This window comes from Scyliorhinus torazame, chromosome 8, assembly GCF_047496885.1.
Source record: "Scyliorhinus torazame isolate Kashiwa2021f chromosome 8, sScyTor2.1, whole genome shotgun sequence".
Classification (NCBI taxonomy): domain Eukaryota; kingdom Metazoa; phylum Chordata; class Chondrichthyes; order Carcharhiniformes; family Scyliorhinidae; genus Scyliorhinus; species Scyliorhinus torazame.
In genome coordinates, this window is record NC_092714.1 from 246232301 (window position 1) to 246258253 (window position 25953).

Sequence of the window (25953 nt, forward strand, 5' to 3'; positions counted from 1 at the left end):
TGTGGGTTAACACGATGTTAGATTAAACTAAAGACCAATGCCTGTCCAAACCAGTCTATGCACTCAGCACATGGTGAGGATCTGTACTGTAAGCAGTAAGTTCTGACCTTGTAGGAGGCTGCATCCCGAATGAGCGGGAACTCTGATGCCCCCTGTCTTTATAGTGCCTGTGCTCTAACTGGTGATTGGCTGCGGCGTTGTGTGTGTTGATTGGTCTTGCTGTGTGTCCATCAGTGTGTGTCTGCACCATGATATACTGGTGTATATTATGACACACCCCACTCCCTCTCGCGCATCCTAATCCACTCCCTTTTATTCCCAACACTCTCCCCAGCATTCTCTCTCACCTCCCCGCACTGTCTCGCCACCCGTGCACCACTCTCACCACCCCCGTACTCTCTCGCCATCCCTGCACCACTCTCACCACCCCCGTACTCTCTCGCCATCCCCGCACCACTCTCACCACCCCCGCACTCTCCCATTACTCCCGCACTCTCTCACCACCCCCCGCACTCTCTCGCCATCCCCGCACCACTCTCACTACCCCCGCACTGTCTCGCCACCCCCGCACAACTCTCACCACCCCCCGCACTCTCTCGCCATCCCCGCACCACTCTCACCACCCCCGCACTCTCCCATCACTCCCGCACTCTCTCACCACCCCCGCACCTCTCTCACCACCCCCGCACTCTCTCGCCACTCCCACACCACTCTCACCACCCCCGCACTCTCTCACCACCCCCGCACTCTCTCGCCACTCCCGCACCACTCTCACCACCCCCGCACTCTCTCACCACTCCCGCACCACTCTCACCACCCCCACACTCTCTCACCACTCCCGCACCACTCTCACCACCCCCCGCACTCTCTCACCACCCCCGCACTCTCTCGCCACTCCCGCACAACTCTCACCACCCCCGCACTCTCTCACCACTCCCGCACTCTCTCACCACTCCCGCACCACTCTCACTGATACCAATCAATCGAGTCGAAATGGTAGTTAACAAGAACTGTGGTTTTAATCAGCTAGAATGTGCCCTCCAGTAGCTTCTCCCGCACTGAGAGGCTGTCCCGGATTGATGGGTTGTATACCTTCTCAGAGGGGAAGAGCCACAGGCGGAGCCAACAACAACATCAACACAATGTGGTATTATAGGTATTATGGTACCTTACAGGCTAAAGCACCATTGGTGGAAACTGTATGCTTTCTATTGGCTAGAGTGTATAATAGCTCCGCCCTGATAGGCGGGGTATGAGAACCCGTGCCGCCCCAGCAGCCCTCATTCTGTACCTGAGCTGCTGGGGGGAACATCTAGCTTATTAAAGCCTTCAGTTGGACTACAACCTCGCTTTAGTGGTCATTGATCGTGCATCAATTTAATAAGCTAGAATTTTAAGAAGAAAGGATGGAGCTCCGAATCAAGCCGGTGTCTGCAACTTAGCCCCCAGCGGCGAAATCAGCAGCAATCTTTAAGCACTGGCTGGCGTGCTTTAAAGGGTTTCTCGAGACGGCCGAAAACACACCCACGGGAGAGCAGAAACTGTACGTCGTGCATTCAAGGGTGAGCTCGGAGATTTACACCCTCATCGAGGAAGTGGAAGACTTCGATGCAGCAATTGAGCTGCTAAAAGGACACTATATTCGCTGGGTAAACCAGGTCTACGCCCAGCACCTGCTTGCAACAAGGCGACAAACCCCTGGGGAATCGCTGGAGGAATTCTACCGTGCACTCCTGGTGCTGGGAAGAAGCTGCGGCTGCCCGCAAGTTTCGGCGAGCAAACACATGGAACTCTTAGTCTGGGACGCTTTCGTGGCAGGTATGCTTTCATCACAAATCCGCCAGCGCCTGTTAGAGAAGGACACCTTGGGTCTCAGTGAGGCACGGGCCTTTGCAGGATCCCTGGACGTGGCCTCCAGGAACGCCCGTGCCTACGTTCCCGACCGTGCGGCAGCCCCCTGGGCAGCGTGGAACCCCGCTATGGCCGACCCCGAGACTTTCCCCGTTTCCCCACAGGCCTGCGCTGCAAGGCGGCCTGGCAACCCGGAAGGGCCCCGCTGCTACTTTTGCAGGCAGGCCAAGCACCCCACCAGCACTGCCCGGCCCGCGCATCCACCTGCAAGGGATGTGGTAAAAAGGGCCATTTCGTGGGGGTATGTCGGGCCCGAGCGGTGGCCGTGGTCTCCAGCGGCGAATGCGGACTGCAACCAGAAACTTCTCCACGAGCCCCGTGTGGCCAGCGGTCGCCGCCACCAACATATCCCAGGGCCACGTGCGGACCCCGGGTGCCGCCATCTTGTTACGCGGACGCCACATTGGAGGGATGGGCGCCGCCATTTTGTGCACCCCAGGCCATGTGCAACCAATGGGAGTCGCCATCTTGAATGAACCCCCAGGACCCCAGCTCGGCCGACCACACACTGCCCGAACAGAACTCTCAACTACTGCGATTGGCCTACGCAGTGCGAAATGGAGTTATAGGGCCCGACCCTGAACGCATGCGCTCCCTTATGGAGTTCCCCCTCCCTCACTGCTCCAAGGCCCTGAAATGCGGCCTAGGGTTTTTTAGCTACTAAGCCCAGTGGGTCCCCAACTATACGGACAAGGCCCGTCCCCTGATCCAATCCACAACTTTTCCCCTGTCGATAGACGCCCGCCAGACCTTCAGCCGCATCAAAGCAGACATTACAAAGGCCATGATGCCCGCCATCGACGAGTCCCTCCCTTTCCAGGTCGAGAGCGATGCGTCCGACGTAGCTCTGACGGCCACCCTCAACCAAGCGGGCAGTCCCGTGGCCTTCTTCTCCCGTACCCTCCATGCTTCCAAAATCCGCCACTCCTCAGTCGAAAAGGAGGCCCAGGCCATAGTAGAAGCTGTGCGACATTGGAGGCAGGAGATTCACTCTCCTCACTGACCAACGGTCGGTTGCTTTCATGTTCGATAATGCACAGCGGGGCAAGATAAAAAACGACATGATCTTGCGGTGGAGGATCGAACTCTCCACCTACAACTACGAGATCTTGTATCGTCCCGGGAAGCTAAGCGAGCCTCCTGACGCCCTGTCCCGCGGCACATGTGCCACCGCACAAGTGGACCGCCTCCGAGCCCTCCACGAGGACCTCTGCCACCTGGGGGTCACTCGCTTTTTCCATTTCGTCAAGACCCGCAACCTGCCCTACTCCATCGAAGAGATCAGGACAGTCACTAGGGACTGCCAAATCTGCGCGGAGTGCAAACCACACTTCTACCGGCCAGAGAGAGCGCACCTGATAAAGGCGTCCCGTCCCTTTGAGCGCCTCAGCATGGACATCAAAGGCCCCCTCTCCTCCACCGACCGCAACACGTACTCCCTGAACGTGATTGACGAGTACTCCCGGTTCCCATTCGCCATCCCCTGCCCCGACATGACCGTTACCACCGTCATCAAGGCCCTCCATAGCATCTTTGCACTGTTCAGGTTCCCCGCTTACATACACAGTGATAGGGGGTCCTCCTTTATGACCGACGAACTGCATCAATTCCTGCTCAGCAAGGGCATCGCCTCGAGCAGGACGACCAGTTACAACCCCCGGGGTAACAGACAGGTATAGAGGGAGAAGGGAACGGTCTGGAAGACCGTCCTATTGGCCCTACGGTCCAGGGACCTCACAGTCTCCCGCTGGCAAGACGTCCTCCCGGATGCCCTCCACTCCATCCGGTCACTACTTTGTACTACCACCAATCAGACACCTCACGAACGTCTCCTTGTCTTCCCTAGGAAGTCCTCCTCTGGGACCTCCCTCCCGACCTGGCTGGCAGCACCCGGACCCATCCTGCTCCGAACATACGTGCGGGCGCTCAAGTCGGACCCGTTGGTCAAGAGGGTCCATCTACTCCATGTTAACCCCCAGTACCCCGACGGCCGACAAGATACGGTCTCCCTACGGGACCTGGCGCCCACCGGAACGCCACGCACATTCCAGCCACCAGTCCCCCCCCCCCCTCTCCCCCACCGCAGCACCTTACAGGAGGATCGGTCCTTCCGCCGCCCTCGTCTAGGCCCCCCCACCCACCGACGCCCCCCGCAGGCGCTCCCTTCCCAGGTCAGCCGTTTTCCCCACCAGCGCCGTCTTGGGGTGACAAAGCTGCCATGGAGATCGAAGCCACGCTCCCAGAGTCACAGACGCCCGAGCCTCCACCAGAGTCACCACCGAGGCTCCGACGATCACAGACGACGACCAGGGCCCCCGATCAACTGATTGCTTCATTTTAACTGTAATCTGAAAATATAAACCATCAAATATACATGGCTACCAGACTTGTAAATAGTTACTAAACACTGTGCGGCGGTATTACGGTTCCTCCATAACTAATTATACCATGTTGTTATGTTTTGTAGTTTCTGGCCACCACCCCCGCCGGACTCTGTTTTTTAACAGGGGGTGAATGTGGTATTATAGGTATTATGGTACCTGATAGGCTGAAGCACCATTGGTGGAAACTGTATGCTTTCTATTGGTTAGAGTGTATGATAGCTCCGCCCTGATAGGCAGAGTAAAAGTACCCGTGCCGCCCCAGCAGCCCTCATTCTGTACCTGAGCTGCTGGGGAAACATCTAGCTTATTAAAGCCTTCAGTTGGACTACAACCTCGCTTTAGTGGTTATTGATCGTGCATCACACAACAACAGTGACAGTGAGTAAATACAATAATATATACAACAGCCATACGTGGCTCACCACACTCACCACCCCGCACGTTTTCATCCCTACACACACCCGTCACACCCACCACACACCTCCCCGTCCCCCCGTCACACTCCAGCTCATACACAGTCACTCGACCATTCAGAAAACAATAGGCTCCCCTCCTGTTGCTTCGGGCTCTAGGCCACTGTGCCTGGGATCCATTCTGGACACCCAGGCCCCATTCGTTGGCATCGGTGCTCCTTGTGCTCTGTACCCGTGTTCTACTCCCTGGGTCTTGCTTCTTGAAACTGCTCTGTGATTTTGCTCTTTAAACTGCCGTAGCTCTGTGTTCCCACTCTTTAAAATGCCATCGCTCTGTGATCCTTCTCTTTAAACAGCCGTCACTCTGTGTTCCCGCTCTTTAAACTGCCGTCACTCTGCGTTCCTTCTCTTTAAACAGCCGTCACTCTGTGTTCCCGCTCTTTAAACTGCCATCGCTCTGCGTTCCCGCTCTCTAACTGCCATCGCTCTGCTTTCCCGCTCTCTAACTGCCATCGCTCTGCGTTCCCGCTTTTTAAACTGCCATCGCGGTCTCCCGCTCTCTAACTGCCATCGCTCTGCGTTCTCGCTCTTTAAACTGCCATCGCTCTGCGTTCTCACTCTTTAAACTGCCATCGCTCTGCGTTCTCACTCTTTAAACTGCCATCGCTCTGCGTTCTCGCTGTTTAAACTGCCATCACAGTGTTCCCGCTCTCTAACGGCCATCGCTCTGTGTTCCCGCTCTTAAAACTGCCATCGCTCTGTGAACTGCTCTTTAAACTGCCGTCGCTCTGCGTTCTTGCTCTTTAAACTGCCATCGCTCTGCGTTCCCGCTCTTAAAACTGCCGTCGCTCTGCGTTCCCGCTCTTTAAACTGCCATCGCTCTGTGAACTGCTCTTTAAACTGCCATCGCTCTGTGAACTGCTCTTTAAACTGCCGTCGTTCTGCGTTCCTGCTCTTTAAACTGCCATCGCTCTGCGTTCCCGCTCTTTAAACCGCCGTCGTTCTGCGTTCCCACCCTTTAAACTGCCGTCTCTCTGCGTTCCCGCTCTTTAAACTGCCATCGTTCTGTGAACTGCTCTTTAAACTGCCGTCGCTCTGCGTTCCCGCTCTTTAAACTGCCATCGCTCTGCGTTCCCGCTCTTTAAACCGCCGTCGTTCTGCGTTCCCACCCTTTAAACTGCCGTCTCTCTGCGTTCCCGCTCTTTAAACTGCCATCGTTCTGTGAACTGCTCTTTAAACTGCCGTCGCTCTGCGTTCCCGCTCTTTAAACTGCCATCGCTCTGCGTTCTCGCTCTTTAAACTGCCGTCGCTCTGCGTTCCCGCTCTATAAACTGCCGTCGTTCTGCGTTCCCACCCTTTAAACTGCCGTCTCTCTGCGTTCCCGCTCTTTAAACTGCCGCCGCTCTGTGTTCTCGCTCTTTAAACTGCCGTCGCTCTGCGTTCCCGCTCTTTAAACTGCCATCGCTCTGTGTTCCCGCTCTTTAAACTGCCATCGCTCTGCGTTCTCACTCTTTAAACTGCCATCGCTTTGCGTTCTCGCTCTTTAAACTGCCGTCGCTCTGTGTTCTCGCTCTTTAAACTGCCATCGCTCTGCGTTCCCGCTCTTTAAACTGCCATCGCTCTGTGAACTGCTCTTTAAACTGCTGTCGTTCTGCGTTCCCGCTCTTTAAACTGGCGTCGCTCTGTGTTCTCGCTCTTTAAACTGCCATCGCTCTGCGTTCCCGCTCTTTAAACTGTCGCCGCTCTGCGTTCTCCTTCTTTAAACTGACATTGCTCTGTGTTCACGCTCTCTAACTGCAGTTGCTCTGTGTTCCCGCTCTTAAAACCGACATCGCTCTGTGTTCCCGCTCTCTAACTGTCACCGCTCTGCGATTCTGCTCTTTAAACTGCCGTAACTCTGTGTTCATGCTCTTTAAACTGCAGTCGCTCTGTTATTCCGCTGTCTAACTGCCGCCGCTCTGCGTTCTCGCTCTTTAAACTGTCGCCACTCTGCTTTCTCGCTCTTTAAACTGTCGCCACTCTGCTTTCTCGCTCCTTAAATTGCCGTCGCTCTGCGTTCTCGCTCTTTAAACTGCCTTGCTCTGTGTTCCTACTCTTTGAACTGCTATCGCTCTGTGTTCTCGCTCTTTAAACTGCTCTCGCTCTGTGTTCCCACTCTTTAAACTGTCGCCACTCTGCGTTGCTGCTCTTTAAACTGCCGTCGCTCTGTGTTTCCACTCTCTGGCTGCCGCCGCTCTGTGTTTCCGGTCTCTAACTGCCGCCGCTCTGCGTTCTCGTTCTTTAAACTGCAATTGCTCTGTGATCCTGCTCTTTCAACCGCCGTTGCTCAGTGTTTCCGCTCTCTAACTGCCGCCGCTCTGTGTTCTCGCTCTTTAAACTGCCGCCACTCTTTGTTGCTGTTCTTTAAACTACTGCCCCGCTGTGTTCTCGCTCTTTTTACCTAAGGGAGGTGGTTAACTAGCTGGATGGCTGGTTTGTGATGCGGAGCGACATCAACAGCATGTGCTTAATTCCCATAGCAGTTGACGAGGTGTATAAGCTCCGGGTTAAATCATTACCAGTCGGCTCTCTCTATAAAGGCGGAGCAGCCTATGGTCATCAAAGATTATGGTGACTTTTACTTCCATTTCATTTCAATGGATTTGAGCATTTCCCAGTGACTGGTATCAGGCTAACTGTTTTCTTTCTCCCTCCTTTCTGGGAAGATCCTTTGTTTTGATATTACTAATTAAACCTGACTTGTCTAAAATAGCCTCGGCTCTGGTTGGGGCCATTACACATTGTGGAATGTCTTAAATATATTACAATGAACCTGTGCTCTGAACTAGCATTGCCGATTTGATTAGTTCTTTATGTAGGTGCAAGTCCCCACAATTGTTGCATCACCTTTTCTTACAAATTCCCACTATTTCTTGATTAATGCCCCATCCATCAGCGTAGCTACTGTTATGAGGCCTATAAACTCCTCCTACCCATGTTTTCTTGCTCTTTTTTTTAATCTCTACCCATTTTGATTGTACTTCCTGATTTCCCAAGCCTTCCTCACGACTGTCCTTATGCTATTGTTTAATATCAGGGCTATCCCTCCATCCTTTTCCATTTCCCCTGTCTTATCAACCAGCCTGGAATATTTAGTTCCCAACCTTGTTCACCATGCAACACTGTCTCCATCAAGATCATTAGAGAATACGCAGATATCGGTGCTGAATCACAGGGATCAGTGCTGGGACCCCCAGCTATTGACAATGCATATTAATGATTTGGATGAGGGAACTAAATGTAACATCTCAAAGTTTGCAGATGATACCGAGTTGGGTGGGAGGATGAACTGTGAAGAAGGTGCAGGGATCCTACAGCATGATCTGAACAGGTTGGGAGAGTGGGCAAATCAATGGCAAATGCAGTATAATTTGGAGAAATGTGAGGTTATTCACTTTGGAAGCAAAAACTGGAAGGCAGATTACTACCTTAATGGTTGTAAATTGGGAGAGGGGAGTGTGCAGTGGGACCTGGGTGTCCTTGTGCACCAGTCGCTGAAGGTAAGCATGCAGGTGCAGCAGGCGGTAAAGAAGGCTAATGGTATGTTGGCCTTCATTGCGAGAGGTTTCGAGTTTAGAAGCAGGGATGTGTTGCTGCAATTATACTGGGCCTTGGTGAGGCCACACTTGGAGTATTGTGTGCAGTTTTGGTCTCCTTTTCTGAGGAAGGATGTTCTTGCTATTGAGGGAGTGTGATGAAGGTTTACCAGACTGATTCCAGGGATGGCAGGACTGCTATATGAGGAGAGATTGACTAGGTTAGGATTGTTCTCGCTGGAGTTCAGAAGAATGAGAGGGGATCTCATAGAGACTTATAAAATTCTAACAGGACTAGACAGGGTAGATACAGGGAAGATGTTACCAATGATGGGTGTGTCCAGAACCAGGGATCGCAGTCTGACGATTCAGGGTAAACCATTTCGGACAGAGATAAGGAGACATTTCTTCACCCAAAGAGTGGTGAGCCTGTGGAATTCATTACCACAGGAAGTAGTTGATGTTAAAACATTGCATATATTCAAGATGCAGCTAGATATAGCACTTGGGGCGAATGGGTTCAAAGGCTGTGGGGAGGAAGCAGGATTAGGCTATTGAGTTGGATGATCAGCCATGATCGTGATGAATGGCGGAGCAGGCTCGAAGGGCCAAAAGGCCTCCTCCTGCTCCTATCCTCTATGTATCTACGTATCTCTCTTTGTGCCATTCATTCAGCTATCTTGGTGTGAATGTTTGTGTCCTCAGATAAATTTTCACCTTAACTTTAATTTTAACTTTTTACCCTTTTTCCCTGATTTGATCATTAATGCAATGTTATTGTTAGATTCTCTGCTCCAATGTTACATCTCAGCGTAAGTTCCATAAATTGCACCCATGGGACTTGGATAAAACCATTTCTTACATTTGATAAATTTGGTAATGGGTCTGATTTACAGACAGCATAGCATGCAGCCTCATCAATAACATTTGTAAAAAGAGCCAAAGAATGCAGCTGAAATAGGGAGTGAACGGTGAATCGTTTGCAAGTGCTAAGTGAAACTATGTCAACTTCAAGCTCCTTTTTCATTCCTTGATTGGCTTTGCATAAGTGTACCCCACCTTAAAATCGGCACTGTTCTGCGTGAGAATACCATTTAAGCTTTTTTTTAAATGAAGGGACACAAGTTCAAGGTGAGGGGCAGGAGGTTGAAGAGGGATTTGTGGGGCAACTTTTTTACCCAGAAGGTGGTGACAGTTTGGGAGAGGGGGTAGAGGCGGGTTTCCTCACATCCTTTAAAAAATACTTGGATGAGCACTTGGCACGTCATAACAAAGAACAAAGAACAAAGAAATGTACAGCACAGGAACAGGCCCTTCGGCCCTCCAAGCCCGTGCCGACCATGCTGCCCCACTAAACTACAATCTTCTACACTTCCTGGGTCCGTATCCTTCTATTCCCATCCTATTCATATATTTGTCAAGATGCCCCTTAAATGTCCCTATCGTCCCTGCTTCCACTACCTCCTCCGGTAGCGAGTTCCAGGCACCCACCACCCTCTGCGTAAAAAACTTGCCTCGTACATCTACTCTAAACCTTGCCCCTCTCACCTTAAACCTATGCCCCCTAGTAATTGACCCCTCTACCCTGGGGAAAAGCCTCTGACTATCCACTCTGTCTATGCCCCTCATAATTTTATATAACTCTATCAGGTCTCCCCTCAACCTCCTTCGTTCCAGTGAGAACAAACCGAGTTTATTCAATCGCTCCTCATAGCTAATGCCCTCCAGACCAGACAACATTCTGGTAAATCTCTTCTGCACCCTCTCTAAAGCCTCCACATCCTTCTGGTAGTGTGGCGACCAGAATTGAACACTATACTCCAAGTGTGGCCTAACTAAGGTTCTATACAGCTGCAACATGACTTGCCAATTCTTATACTCAATGCCCCGGCCAATGAAGGCAAGCATGCCGTATGCCTTCTTGACTACCTTCTCCACCTGTGTTGCCCCTTTCAATGACCTGTGGACCTGTACTCCTAGATCTCTTTGACTTTCAATACTCTTGAGGGTTCTACCATTCACTGTATATTCCCTACCTGCATTAGACCTTCCAAAATGCATTACCTCACATTTGTCCGGATTAAACTCCATCTGCCATCTCTCCGCCCAAGTCTCCAGACAATCTAAATCCTGCTGTATCCTCCGACAGTCCTCATCGCTATCCGCAATTCCAACAAGTCGTCTGCAAACTTACTAATCAGACCAGTTACATTTTCCTCCAAATCATTTATATATACTACAAAGAGCAAAGGTCCCAGCAATGATCCCTGTGGAACACCACTGGTCACAGCCCTCCAATTAGAAAAGCATCCCTCCATTGCTACTCTCTGCCTTCTATGGCCTAGCCAGTTCTGTATCCACCTTGCCAGCTCACCCCTGATCCCGTGTGACTTCACCTTTTGTACTAGTCTACCATGAGGGACCTTGTCAAAGGCCTTACTGAAGTCCATATAGACAACATCTACTGCCCTACCTGCATCAATCATCTTAGTGACATCCTCGAAAAACTCTATCAAGTTAGTGAGACACGACCTCCCCTTCACAAAACCGTGCTGCCTCTCACGGCTATAACATTCAAGGCTATGGACCAAGTGCTGGCAAATGGGGTTAGGCAGGCAGGTCAGGTGTTTTTCATGCCTGAGTGCAGACGCGATGGGCCAAAGAGCCTCTTCTGCATTGTGTTATTCTGTGATTCTGAAGGTTTGCTCCTCACCGCTACCGTTTGTGCATTAAGTTTAATTTTACAGGAGTGAATTCTGGCTTATTGTTTTCTTAACAGCACTTTATAGTCATGCTCGCAGTAAACCTCGCCCTATCCTTACCCACGAGGATCTTGCCCTTCTTTTCCTGTTCAGCCCTTCAGAGGTTCTAATGAGCCCCTAATTCATCACACTTCATGTTCTCAAAACAAGTCACGACAGGCTGACCCCATCACAATAATGGATTTGCCTGGGAGCCGGCCGCAGTTCCATGGGCCATTTGTCACTCAAGCCTTCCATTACTTTATCATTGGTCTAAGAATGGTGTTTGGCTCGCCGACAAATCATCATCCACATGAAAGACCGTGTTACAACGGCAAAAGGTTAAAGTTAACATGTTAGAACAGCTGTTTCTATTCTTATTACTACATCTCAACGTAAGTTATAAAATCGGTTTTACCAATGGGATTAAAGGATAAGATCATTTATTTCATAAATGCCGGGATTTCAGACACCAATTCCGTTGGATGCTATTTTCAGTGAACGAAGATCAAGGTGAAAGATACACAGGTTCACTTAAATGCATCGTGGATTTATACTCTTCTCGTTACTATCTGCATGTCATTTATCATACTACAAAATAAAGCAAAATTCAGCACACTTGGAGGGAATGGCACTGAAATTCCATACTGTTTTCAGCAAACTTAAATGATTGCAGGTACATTTTCCAGCCAGAAGATTTTTGTTGGTTTGCTACACCCAAAAATTAATTCCCTCTGAATTCCTTGAATGATATGGGAATTTACCCGCCAATTAACATACACTGAAGTGAGGGCAGTGGTTCTGAAGTCCCAGGCCTCCTGGGTTTATGATCACAGTGCATGAGGGAGCATCAGAATAAGAAAACAAATGTACAACATCTGAGGAAATTAGCAGAGTCTGGTGATTTTTTTGAGGATGAAAACTGCTGAAAGTTTGAGCTTACTGTATAACAGATACGGACATCCTTTTGGAGTGGTTTTGTATTGACTTCAGCCTATACAGCCTTGGCTTTGCTTTTAGCCTTTGGAGTTCAGACCACTTGGTACTCCAATAGAGTATACAGCATAACATGGGTATGATAATAAGCTTAGCCGTGTAGTTGAAGAGCACCCTTTACCAAGAAGCCATAGGGGAGCAGCTTCAGCCATAGTCGTCTGCTCACATTACTCTGTCAGGAGTTGTGTCAAGATTGTTTTCAAATTCACTTTCTTGGAACGTAAATTTTTAGTCAGTATTACAAGCTTGCATGAAACAAAGTAGATTTGTCGAGTCCAGTTTTCTATAACTAATACGCAGATCAGAGGAGCATGGAGCGAAGCTTTGCTTCGATCACCTGAAAGAAATGTACCAAAAAGTAAAACAATAATGGCACTTTTCTTCACTTTTTCTATCTCTCAGCCACCCATTGGGTGGCACAGTGGTTAGCACTGCTGCCTAACAGTGCCCGGGCCCAGGTTTAATTCTGGCCTTGGGTGACTGTCTGTGTGGAGTTTGCACTTTCTCCCTGTGTCTGCGTGGGTTTCCTTCGGGTGCTCTGGTGGGATTTGGTGAGGTTACCATCGAGTTCATTTGGCAGGCACTGAGAAATGTTGGTTTACTGACGGAATACTAAACTGTGCCTCTTCGTGAATCTTGTTCAGCGCCCTGCACTGGCTTTGAAATCTGGAATACCATCTTTCTTTGATTCTCTGAGGGCACAGAGTCAGATGTCTCTGTGGGCGATAATACGATAATACTTTGCTGATGCTCGTTTTAACCCACCCGGCCGCATTTTTCCCCTTCTTAAACAGAGCTGCACACATGTTACTCTTACTCTAAGGCATTGCGATAAATCATGTGGCGCACATTAGTCTTGTCGATTGGCTGGGGAGATTGGCCCTGGAATTGGTGGAAGAAAAATTGAAAGGGTCCTGCATGGGCCTTTAAATGAATAATAATTGCCGGTTATAATTAACGATCTCAACGCGGTCTGATCCTTGAAAAGCTAGGTGAACATTTGCACGAGGTACATGAATAATTAGTTTTTAAATGCCATCAAGCCATGGCACAGAAGATAAAAACAATTTGGATCAGTATTCTGATTTCTCCATTTTACTGCTGTTCCAGTTAAAGCATTCAAGACCGGCTCAGACAAGGATTCTTATTTCCCAGTTTTATTTATTTTTTCGTTCTTGTGGGGGGATGTCCAATTTTACACAAATGTTTACAGTGTTATAGGTCTGAATCTAGTGATTTCTTGATGTGTATGCATTCAGTCTCTAAAACTTTCGCTCTGGTGTGTGCTGATAGTCAAGAGTTGAGAATGCAGCAAATCCTTGATTATAGAATCCCTACAGTGCAGAAGGAGGCCATTCAGCCCATCGAGTCTGCACCGACCCTTGCTCCGATAGAGCAGCCTACCTAGGCCCAATCCCCTGCTCCTATCCCCGCAACCCCATCTAACATTTGGGCAATATTAGCATGGCCAATTCACCTAATCTGCGCATCTTTGGACTGGGGGAGGAAACCGGAGCACACGGACGAAACCCACGCAGACACGGGGAGAAAGTACAAACTCCACACAGGCAGTTACCTGAGGCCGGAATCGAGCCCGGGGCTGTGGCGCTGTGAGGCAGCAGTGCTAACCACTGTGCCACCATGCCGCCCAAAGGTCTAACGGTGATCTGCATGTGCCTTGGTGCCGCACCAATTGAAACTGGAGAAAAAAAATGTTGCAGAATGGGTTAATTTAGCATCAACAAAATAATCACCCGAAATAATGCTCCCTAAGAAAAGAAAAGATGAAATTCCAGAATTCAAAGCTAATGCCAGGTGGTTCACAACACCCAAGGAAAGATACGTTCAAACGCGCGAGCAGAAAACTCTTTGCGAGTCCGCCACTCAGCCAAATCTCCCATTCACTGCAGCGGGACGGGAGAACCCCGCTGCCGTGAACGGACGGAGAATCCCGCTGCCGTGAACGGACGGAGAATCCCGCTGCCGTGAACGGACGGAGAATTCCGCTGCCGTGAACGGACGGAGAATTCCGCCGCCATGAACGGACAGTGAACCCCGCTGCCGTGAACGGACGGAGAATCCCGCTGCCGTGAACGGACGGAGAATTCCGCTGCCGTGAACGGACGGAGAATTCCGCCGCCGTGAACGGACAGTGAACCCCACTGCCGTGAACGGACGGAGAATTCCGCCGCCGTGAACGGACAGTGAACCCCGCTGCCGTGAACGGACGGAGAATCCCGCTGCCGTGAACGGATAGAGAATCCCGCTGCCGTGAACGGACGGAGAATTCCGCCGCCATGAACGGACAGTGAACCCCGCTGCCGTGAACGGACGGAGAATCCCGCTGCCGTGAACAGATGGAGAATGCTATCCAAATAAAGTAAAATGGCATATTCTATTATTTATGCCGTATTCACAACACTGAACAAAGAACAAAACAAAGAAAAATACAGCACTGGAACAGGCCTTTCGGCCCTCCAAGCCCATGCCGACCATGCTGCCCGACGAAACTAAAATCTTCCTGGGTCCGTATCCCTCTATTCCCATCCTATTCATGGGCGAAATTCTCCGGGATCGGCGCGATGTCCGCCGACTGGCGCCCAAAACGGCGCAAATCAGTCGGGCATTGCGCCGCCCCAAAGGTGCGGAATGCTCCGCATCTTTGGGGGCCGAGCCCCAACCTTAAGGGGCTAGGCCGGCAGCGGACGAATTTCCGCCCCGCCAGCTGGCGGAAAAGGCCTTTGGTGCCCCGCCAGCTGGCGCGGAAATGACATCTCCGGGCGGCGCATGCACGGGGGCGTTAGCGGTCGCTGACGGCATTCCCGCACATGCGCAGTGGAGGGAGTCTCTTCTGCACAGCCATGGTGGATACCGTGGCGAAGGCGGAAGGGAAAGAGTGCCCACACGGCACAGGCCCGCCCGCGGATCGGTGGGCCCCGATCGTGGGCCAAGTCACCGTGGGGGTACCCCCCGGGGTCAGAACGCCCCGCGCCCCCCCCAAGACCCGGAGCCCACCCGCGCCGCCTTGTCCCGCCGGTAAGGTAGGTGGTTTCATCTACGCCGGCGGGACAGGCATTTTAGCGGTGGGACTTCGGCCCATCCGGGCCAGAGAATCGCGGGGGGGGGGGGGTGGCCCGCCAACCGGCGCGGCGCGATTCCCGCCCCTGCCGAATATCCGGTGCCGGAGAATTCGGCAACCGGCGGGGGTCGGAGAATCTCGCTCCATGTACTTGTCAAGATGCCCCTTAAATGTCACTATCGTCCCTACTTCCACCACCTCCTCCGGCAGCGAGTTCCAGGCACCCACTACCCTCTGTGGAAAAACGTACCTCATACATCTCCTCTAAACCTTGCCCCTCGCACCTTAAACCTATGCCCCCTAGTAATTGACCCCTCTACCCTGGGGAAAAGCCTCTGACTATCCACTCTGTCTATGCCCCTCATAATTTTGTAGACCTCTATCAGGTCGCCCCTCAACCTCCGTAGTTCCAGTGAGAACAAACCGGGTTTATTCAACCATTCCTCATAGCTAATGCCCTCCATACCAGGCAACTTCCTGGTAAATCTCTTCTGCACCCTCTCTAAAGCCTCCACATCCTTCTGGTAGTGTGGCCACCAGAATTGAACACTATACTTCAAGTGTGGCCTAACTAAGGTTCTATACAGCTGCAACATGTCTTGCCAATTCTTATACTCAATGCCCCGGCCAATGAAGGCAAGCATGCCGTATGCCTTCTTGACTACCTTCTCCACCTGTGTTGCCCCTTTCAGTGACCTGTGGACCTGTACACCTAGATCTCTCTGACTTTCAATACTCTTGAGTGTTCTACCATTCACTATATATTCCCTACCTGCATTAGACCTTCCAAAATGCATTACCTCACACTTGTCCGGATTAAACTCCACCTGCCATCTCTCTGCCCATGTCTCCAAACAATCTGAATCCTGCTGTATCCTCTGACAGTCCTCATCGCTATCCGCAATTCCACCAACCTTTGTGTTGTCTGCAAACTTACTAATCAGACCAGTTACATTTTCCTCCAAATCATTTATATATACTACAAACAGCAAAGGTCCCAGCACTGAGCCCTGCGGAACACCACTGGTCACAGCCCTCCAATTAGAAAAGCATCCTTCCATTGCTACTCTCTGCCTTCTATGACCTAGCCAGTTCTGTATCCAGCTTGCCAGCTCACCCCTGATCCCATGTGACTTCACCTTTTGTACTAGCCTACCATGAGGGACCTTGTCAAAGGCTTTCTGAAGTCCATATAGACAACATCCACTGCCCTACCTGCATCAACCATCTTAGTGACCTCCTCGAAAAACTCTATCAAGTTAGTGAGACACGACCTCCCCTTCACAAAAACATGCTGCCTCTCACTAATACGTCCATTTGCTTCCAAATGGAAGTAGATCCTGTCTCGAAGAATACTCTCCAGTAATTTCCCTACCACTGAAGTAAGGCTCACCGGCCTGTAGTTCCCTGGATTATCCTTGCTACCCTTCTTAAACAGAGGAACAACATTGCCTATTCTCCAGTCCTCCGGGACATCACCTGAAGACAGTGAGGATCCAAAGATTTCTGTCAAGGCCTCAGCAATTTCCTCTCTAGCCTCCTTCAGTATTCTGGGGTAGATCCCATCATGCCCTGGGGACTTATCTACCTTAATATTTTTTAAGACACCCAACAACTCGTCTTTTTGGATCTCAATGTGACCCAGGCTATCTACACACCCTTCTCCAGACTCAACATCTACCAATTTCTTCTCTTTGGTGAATACTGATGCAAAGTATTCATTTAGTACCTCGCCCATTTCCTCTGGCTCCACACATAGATTCCCTTGCATATCCTTCAGTGGGCCAACCCTTTCCCTGGCTACCCTCTTGCTTTTTATGTACGTGTAAAAAGCCTCGGGATTTTCCTTAACCCTATTTGCCAATGACGTTTCGTGACCCCTTCTAGCCCTCCTGACTCCTTGCTTAAGTTCCTTCCTACTTTCCTTATATTCCACACAGGCTTCGTCTGTTCCCAGCCTTTTAGCCCTTACAAATGCCTCCTTTTTCTTTTTGACGAGGCCTACAATATCTCTCGTTATACAAGGTTCCCGAAAATTGCCGTATTTACCCTTCTTCCTCACAGGAACATGTCGGTCCTGAATTCCTTTCAACTGACATTTGAAAGCCTCCCACATGTCAGATGTTGATTTGCCCTCAAACATCCGCCCCCAATCTATGTTCTTCAGTTCCAGCCTAATATTGTTATAATTAGCCTTCCCCCAATTTAGTACATTCATCCTAGGACCACTCTTATCCTTGTCCACCAGCACTTTAAAACTTACTGAATTGTGGTCACTGTTCCCGAAATGCTCCCCTCCTGAAACATCTACCACCTGGCCGGGCTCATTCCCCAATACCAGGTCCAGTACCTCCCCTTCCCTAGTTGGACTGTCTACATATTGTTTTAAGAAGCCCTCCTGGATGCTCCTTACAAACTCCGCCTCGTCTAAGCCCCTGGCACTAAGTGAGTCCCAGTCAATATTGGGGAAGTTGAAGTCTCCCATCACCACAACCCTGTTGTTTTTACTCTTTTCCAAAATCTGTCTACCTATCTGCTCCTCTATCTCCCGCTGGCTGTTGGGAGGCCTGTAGTAAACCCCCAACATTGTGACTGCACCCTTCTTATTCCTGATCTCTACCCATATAGCCTCACTGCCCTCTGAGGTGTCCTCACGCAGTACAGCTGTGATATTCTCCCTAACCAGTAGCGCAACTCCGCCACCCCTTTTACATCCCCCTCTATCCCGCCTGAAACATCTAAATCCTGGAATGTTTAGCTGCCAATCCTGTCCTTCCCTCAACCAGGTCTCTGTAATGGCAACAACATCATAGTTCCAAGTACTAATCCAAGCTCTAAGTTCATCTGCCTTACCCGTAATACTTCTTGCATTAAAACATATGCACTTCAGGCCACCAGACCCGCTGTGTTCAGCACCTTCTCCCTGTCTGCTCTGCCTCAGAGCCCCACTGTCCCTATTCCCTAGTTCTCCCTCAATGCTCTCACCTTCTGACCTATTGCTCCCGTGCCCACCCCCCTGCCATACTAGTTTAAACCCTCCCGTGTGACACTAGCAAACCTCGCGGCCAGGATATTTATGCCTCTCCAGTTTAGATGCAACCCGTCCTTCTTATATAGGTCACACCTGCCCCGGAAGAGCTCCCAGTGGTCCAGATAACGGAAACCCTCATTCCTACACCAGCTGTTTAGCCACGTGTTTAGCTGCTCTATCTTCCTATTTCTAGCCTCACTGGCACGTGGCACAGGGAGTAATCCCGAGATTACAACCCTAGAGGTCCTGTCTTTTAACTTTCTGCCTAGCTCCCTGAACTCCTGCTGCAGGACCTCATGCCCCTTCCTGCCTATGTCGTTAGTACCAATATGTACAACGATCTCTGCCTGTTTGCCCTCCCCCTTCAGGATGCCCTCTACCGGTTCAGAGACATCCTGGACCCTGGCACCAGGGAGGCAACATACCATCCTGGAGTCTCTTTCACGTCCACAGAAGCGCCTATCTGTGCCCCTGACTATAGAGTCCCCTATTACTATTGCTCTTCTGCGCTTTGACCCTCCTTTCTGAACATCAGAGCCAGCCGAGGTGCCACTGCTCTGGCTGCTGCAGTTTTCCCCTGATAGGCTATCCCCCCCGACAGTATCCAAAGGGGTATACCTGTTCAAGAGGGGGACAACCACAGGGGATTCCTGCACTGACTGCCTGCCCTTTCTGGTGGTCACCCATTTCTCTGCCTGCACCTTGGGTGTGACCACATTTATATAACTGCGATCTATGATGCTTCCGCCACCTCCATGCTCCTAAGTGCATCCAACTGCTGCTCCAACCGAACCATGCGGTCTGTGAGGAGCTCCAGTTGGGTTCACTTTCTGCCGATGAAGCCATCCGGAACACTGGAAGCCTCCCGGACCTGCTACATCTCACAGTCAGAGCACTGCACCCCTCTAATTGACATTGTGTCAATTAATTAGTAAATTTTAAAAAAAAAAATTTTTTAATTTTATGTTAGTTAACTATATGTTTTCTAGCACTAGATTTCTACTATAAATGTGAAAGCTAAATACAGTACTCTCCGATCTCTGGCTTAGATAACCCTCTAAATTATAATTAAGTAATTAGGTAATAATGTTTAATTCGTTTAGCAAAGCTTAATTTTTAAATTTAGTGTAGATTCCCAACCAGCCAATCAGCTTTACTGTGATGTCACTTCAGTTTTCCTCCCCACACAATTTGAAAAGGTAATGAAAATAAAAATGAATAAAAATCACTTACCTTCCGAGTTTTTCAAATGCTCTCTGGTTCTCTCCCTGCAGATTAAAACTTACAGGCCAGAAGAAAGAGAGAGAAGAAAACAGTCGGGAAAAAGCACCTTCTCCCACTCTGCACCGAATTACCTCACTGCACCAAATTACCAAGTTCCAAATTCCCACTCTGGATGTGTATCACTCCGGCTGTGTCTCCTTTACTTGAGCAAAGCAACTGGTTTTATGTTCTGAAACTAAGTTGGCAAATTTCCCTTTTTATCTCGACTTTTCTTTCTGTGCCAGAAGTCCAAGTGCATTTGCTCTTTTCTGGATAACATTTAGATCTGCTTACAAAAAAGCAAGATTTTTCTACAGTCTGATATAGACAATATTATTTTGGTACAACCAGACATAAATGTTCCAACAGGATTTTAACTTTGAAACTACCATCTATTCTTCACTATCTATATTCTGTCGATCTAGATTTCACTATTACACTGTTCTTTGTTTCTGAATTTATTTATTTACTCACAATTTTAAGTTCAGAATATAAATCGAGTATATATAAAGGGATTACTCATGTAATTTATCATTTTAAGGCAGTATCTCCATTGGAATTCTGAATAATGTTTATTTTCTCTCCCTCAAAATATACCTGAACGAGAGATTATGATAGATTGAGTGGGTTAATAATACCGAAAGGTTACAGAAATATTCAATACAATCTATCAGCACCAGTAACTCTGTGTACATTCATTCATTTGTTCAGTGCCTGTGACAGCTGTGTGACACATGGTTTAAATTCAATTGGGAATTATTGGATGTGCTATTTCTGTAGCAACCTTATAAACAATAATCAACAAAAGACTCAACCCTCCCCCCGCACCCCCCCCCCCCCCCAAATGAAACTTTTGCTGGGCCATTTTCAAGAGGTGCAGCCTTTGGATTCAAATCTGTTTCTGTGGTTTTAGACAATCTGAACAGCTATTTCTTTCAAATTTGACTGATGATTAAAGCGTGATGCAGGGTCAGCGAGTCAGGATCTGTTGGACGTGCTGCTCATGTACCTTGGGGACTGTACAGCCACTAAAATTGGATCAACTCAGAACAACACAGACTTGGTTTGGCAGGCTACATAAGATGAGGTCGCCTTAATGAAGGAAAGCAACTGCACAATCCTCTGTAAAGCACAAAGAAAATTTTAACTCATTTTACACTAAACTCTCATTGAGACTGTGCTAAAAATAAAGTTATGCATCAAAACAGGGGGACGAGTCTCCACTTTGCTGAAATCTGCGATTCAGGTGAAATTGCACCCACAATTGTACACTCTCTGAAAAATGCTTTTATCCTCCAGAATTCCCACTGAAACTCAATTGCATATTGCAAACACAAAGGCTGGAATTCTCTGACCGTTTCCCGGCAGTGTGGGTGACTTCAATGGGGATCCCATTGACAGACAGCAGGAAGATAGAATTCCGCCACCAGTGAATGGCTGAGAAACACACGGCTGAGGAACCGAAGAATCCAGCCCAAAATCTGTGATGATCCAGCACAGAATCGTCATAGAAGCGTAGAATTTACAGTGCAGAAGGAGGCCATTCGGCCCATCGAGTCTGCACCGGCTCTTGGAAAGAGCAGCCTACCCAAGCCCACACCACCCTATCCCCATAACCCAGTAACCCCATTCAACCAACACTAAGGGCAATTTTGGACACTAAGGGCAATAAAACAGAACAGAATAGAACCTAAAATAGAATCCCTACAGTGCAGAAGGAGGCCATTCAGCCCATCGAGTCTGCACCGACTCTGAAAGAGCATGCTACCTAGGTGCATTCCCCCACCTTATCTCCCTAACTCTGTAACCCAACCTAACTTTGAACACTAAGGGCAATTTAGCATGGCCAATCCACCTAATCTTTGGACAGTGGGAGCAGGCCGGAGCACCCGGATAAACCCACGCAGACACGGGGAGAAGGTACTAATTCCACACAGACAGCCACCCAAGTTTGGAATCAAAGCCAGGTCCCTGGCACTGAGAGGCAGCAGTGCTAACCACTGTCTGGCAAGGTTTTGATATCTAATTTTCCATCAGAAAAAATTCTGCTGTAAAATAAATTGCTTGATACATTTAAGAGAGGTAGCCTAGTGCAGTTTGACTAATACAGCTGACAATTGCTTCACTGCAAAACAAAAACAATTTAAATGTCAATCCACCATGTGTAAGTAAACAATATTAAATTCCTGAAAATGACTTGAAAAAATACGCAAAATCATTTTGTTATGGGCCAGGGTTTAGAGAACCCCAAATTGTATCATGGAGTTCACCTGACCCACAACGTTTAATAGATTGTGGTATGGGGAGCAAACGGCCCACTCTACAGGTGTGGTACAGCAGAAATGGAAAAGTATTTTTTAAAGCAAAACAATGTTTATTCTATGAACTCAAGTTAACCTTTTTAAAACATACAGTGAACATCTTAGCAACCATTAATTCAAATACAACCCCCAAAGAATACAACATTAAGTAATGCTTAATAACTTCCCAAACAACATCCAGAAATGAAATGAAATGAAATGAAATGAAAATCGCTTATTGTCACAAGTAGGCTTCAAATGAAGTTACTGTGAAAAGCCGCTAGTCGCCACATTCCGGCGCCTGTTCAGGGAGGCTGTTATGGGAATTGAACGTGCTGCTGGCCTGCCTTGGTCTGCTTTCAAAGCCAGCGATTTAACAAAAGAAACACCTTTTAATGGAAGCACATCAGTTTACATCCACTACTGGAAACATTTATAATTCTGAATTCACCAAATGATCAAGAGATAGTCTTTTCATGGCAGAGACATCAACAGTACAGCTGCTCTGTCTGGCTTCAGCTCCAAAACTGAAAACGAAACTAAAACACACCCTGCAGCAAACAGCCTAAAACTAAAGTAAAAAGCTGACAGACAGCACAGGTCCACCCACTCTCTGACATCACTGATAAACACCCATTTCTTAAAGGTACATTTCTTAAACACCCATTTCTTAAAGATACTCTCACATGACAATTTCCTCATTAGATTTGCGGTACAGTGATGAATCAATCAGTAAATGAGAAAAAGAGCCAAACCCTTTCAAAACTTGGTCATAAGGATCCTTGCATCAAGATGATTGATCCAACTTAGATTTTGGAGCATTCTTGAAGTTGGACAAATGAGCACAATAAGCGAAAGTTGCCAATGGAGATTAATCGATCCTAGTGCCATGGCCAGTTTTGTGGACAGGCCTGCCTCTTAGTCTGATGTTTTTAGAACAGCGCAAAATTGCAGAAACTCAATGTGAATGTGATTGCGTTAAACATTTTTTTGCGTTAGTGATGCCAGTAACAGAGTGGTCACCCAAAGATACAACACCGTTGAGTGTAAACTCTAGGCCCTAAAGCTTTGGATTATTTTCATGGATTCCATGAATACTTGATGGACTCATCCTTTTCATGGATTCCATGAAGACAACATTGCTTTCCTACTTCTATCTACAGGAAGGTAAAATTGAAGTGGAAACCACCAGTCATGCCATTTTGTCCATGCGGAGAGGGATCAGATGGTCAATGCTGTGAAAATCTTCCATGAAATGTCCTGCACATTTAGTCATGTTTCACAGAGTGAGCTTTGAACTTGGGAATTTGAAGCAGAGTGGGAATTCGGTGCAGAGCGGGAAGCGGTGCTTTTTGCTTTTTCTACTTGCTATGTAAGCTTTAAATCTTCAGAGAGGGCTCTGCTGCAGCTGAGGCTACAAGGAAGAGAGCTGATTAGTAAGTCGTGAGCAAGGTCGGTAAGTCTTTACAACTTTCATCAATTATAGTTTGAAAATAGGTTTTGTGGTTTATAATCTGTAAGAACTATAATTGGTAGTAACGAGGACAAACAAGGAAGAGCCATAGAGAATTGGCTTTAATCTAATATCAAGCATCTTCCAAAGCTTTAATTTAAAAGGGTAAGTCATGGCAGGAGAACTCAAAGTCTTGGTTTGCTCCTCCTGCTCCATGTGGGAGGGTGGGATAATTTCCAGTGTCCAGGGCTAGCATGCGTGCAGGAAGTGTCTCCAGCTACAACTCCTGGAAGCCTGGGTTTCGGAGCTGGAGCGGCGGCTGGGGACACTGTGGAGCATCCATGCAGCGGAGAGTGTCGTGGATAGCACGTAGAGTGAGGTACCGCAGGCTCAGACTCCACAGGCAGGAAGGGAATGGGTGACCACCAGGCAGAACAAAAGAGCTCAGCAGGCAGTGCAGGAATCGCCTGTGGCCATTCCCCTGCAAAACAGATATACCGATTTGGGTACTGTTGAGGGGAATGACCTCTCAGGGGAAAGCAGCAACAAACAAATTACACTACGGTTGGTTCTGCTGCAGAGGGGAGGGGTAAAAAGTGTGGAAATGCAATCGTTATAGAGGATTCGATTGTAAGGGGAATAGATAGGTATTTCTGTGGCGCAAACAAGACTCCAGAATGGTATGTTGCCTCCCTAGTGCTAGGGTCAAGGATGTCTTGGAGCGGTTACAGGACATTCTGAAAGAGGAGGGTGATCAGCCAGTGGTCGTGGTGCACATTGGTACTAACGACATAGGTAAAAAATGGATGACCTCCGAAAGCAGAATATAGGGATTTCGGAAGAAAGTTGAGAAGTCGGACCTCAAAAGGTAGTTAGCGATCTCAGGATTACAACCAGTGACACGTGCTAGTCAGAGTAGAAATAATAGGATGTATCGGATGAATACGGGGCTGAAGAGGTGGTGTGAGGAGGAGATTTTCAGATTCCAAGGATATTGGGACTGGTTTTGGGGGAGGTGGGACCTCTACAAACTGGATGGGTTACACTTGGGTAGGACCAGGTATGAAATCCTTGTGGGGGGTACTTGCTAGAACAGTTGGGGAGGGTTTAAACTAATATGGCAGGGAGATGGGAACCTACGTAAGGATTCGGAGCAGGGGTGATCAAGAACAAGAGAAAAAGACAGAAAGGAGAATAAAGGTGATGGGCAGAGAAATCAAGGGCCTGTATCAGATAATAACACTGTAAAAAATAGTAAGGAGAGGACAAGGAACGTTAAAAGGACTAGGCTTAAGGTTTTGTACCAGATTGCGCGGAGCATTTGAAATAAAATGGATGAATTAGTTGCGCAAATAGATGTAAAGGGATATGATCTAGTTGGCATTACGGAGACATGACTCCCAGGTGACCAATGATGGGAACTATTCAGTTTTTAGGAAGGACAGACAGAAAGGAAAAGGTGGTGGAGTTGCATTGTTGATTAAAGAAGATATTCATACAATATTGAGGAACAATATTAGTACAGATAATGTGGAATATATCTGGGTCGAGTTAAGAAACATCTTGGGGCAATTATTGGGATTGAAGGCAGACAAATCCCCAAGACCTGATAATCTTCATCCCAGAGTACTTAAGAAAGTTGCCCTACAAATAGCAGAGCCATCGGTGGTCATTTTTCAACATTCTTTGGATGCTGGAATGGTTCCTACAGATTGGAGGGTAGCGAATGGAACCCCCCTATTCAAAAAGGAGGTAGAGAGAAAATAGGGAACTATAGATCAATGAGCCTAACATCAGTGGTAAGGAAGTTACTGGAGTCCATTATCAAGGATTTCATAGCACAGTATTTGGAAAGTAGTGGTGTAATCAGACTGTTATAAATTGCCTGCTTACCACTGGCTAGGGACTAATGGCAATCCCACAATCTTTAGGGAGTATGAGCTTCCCCAATGAGGGGGGCAGAGAAATCATTAGCAGATTCCCTGCATAAATATAGCTGGCCAGTATGGAACCAGCTAGAGAGGAGCGAGCAGCAAGGGAGTTATTGCTGCTGTTATATATATATATATATTATTGTAAATAAATGTTATTTCTTTCTATTCTACAACTTGTGCTGGATTCTTTGTGACCCTCACAAAACTGGCGACGAGGGTTAAAGTGGATAGCTGTCTATGCTGCTGAAGCCACCTCCCTGGATTTTTGGTGGATACAGGTTGGAAGTTTTTTTTCTGTTACACCATGCCTCTGTATAGACGTTTGGATGTCTTTGACGCTGCGCTGGAAAGTTGGAACCAGTACGCACAACGGATGCGTTACTATTTCTGGTCAAACAACATCACCGAAAATGAGCGTCAGGTGGTCATTTTGCTCACCGCCTGCAGCCCGCATACGTTTGGGGTGATTAGGAGCCTTATGTACCCAGCTGCGCCAGACACCAAGACGTTTGAAGAACTTGTGACCTTAGTGGGGCAACATTTTAACCCAACCCCGCCCACGATAGTCCAGCGTTACCGGTTTAATACCACTGAGTGGACCCCAGGACAATCCCTTGCAGAGTTTCTATCCAGGCTACGCGGGATTGCGGAGTACTGTGACTATGGTGAGACCTTGTCAGAAATGTTACGCGACCGTTTGGTTTGCGGTATTAACAATGCGGCCACCCAGAGAAAGTTGTTAGCTGAGCCAACATTGACTTTTCAACAGGCCATTCAAATAATATTGTCCCGAGAGAGCGCAGAACGGGGTGTGCAGGAGCTACAGGGAATGGAGGTGCACGCCTTGGGGCGCAACCCCTTCCGTCCAAAAGC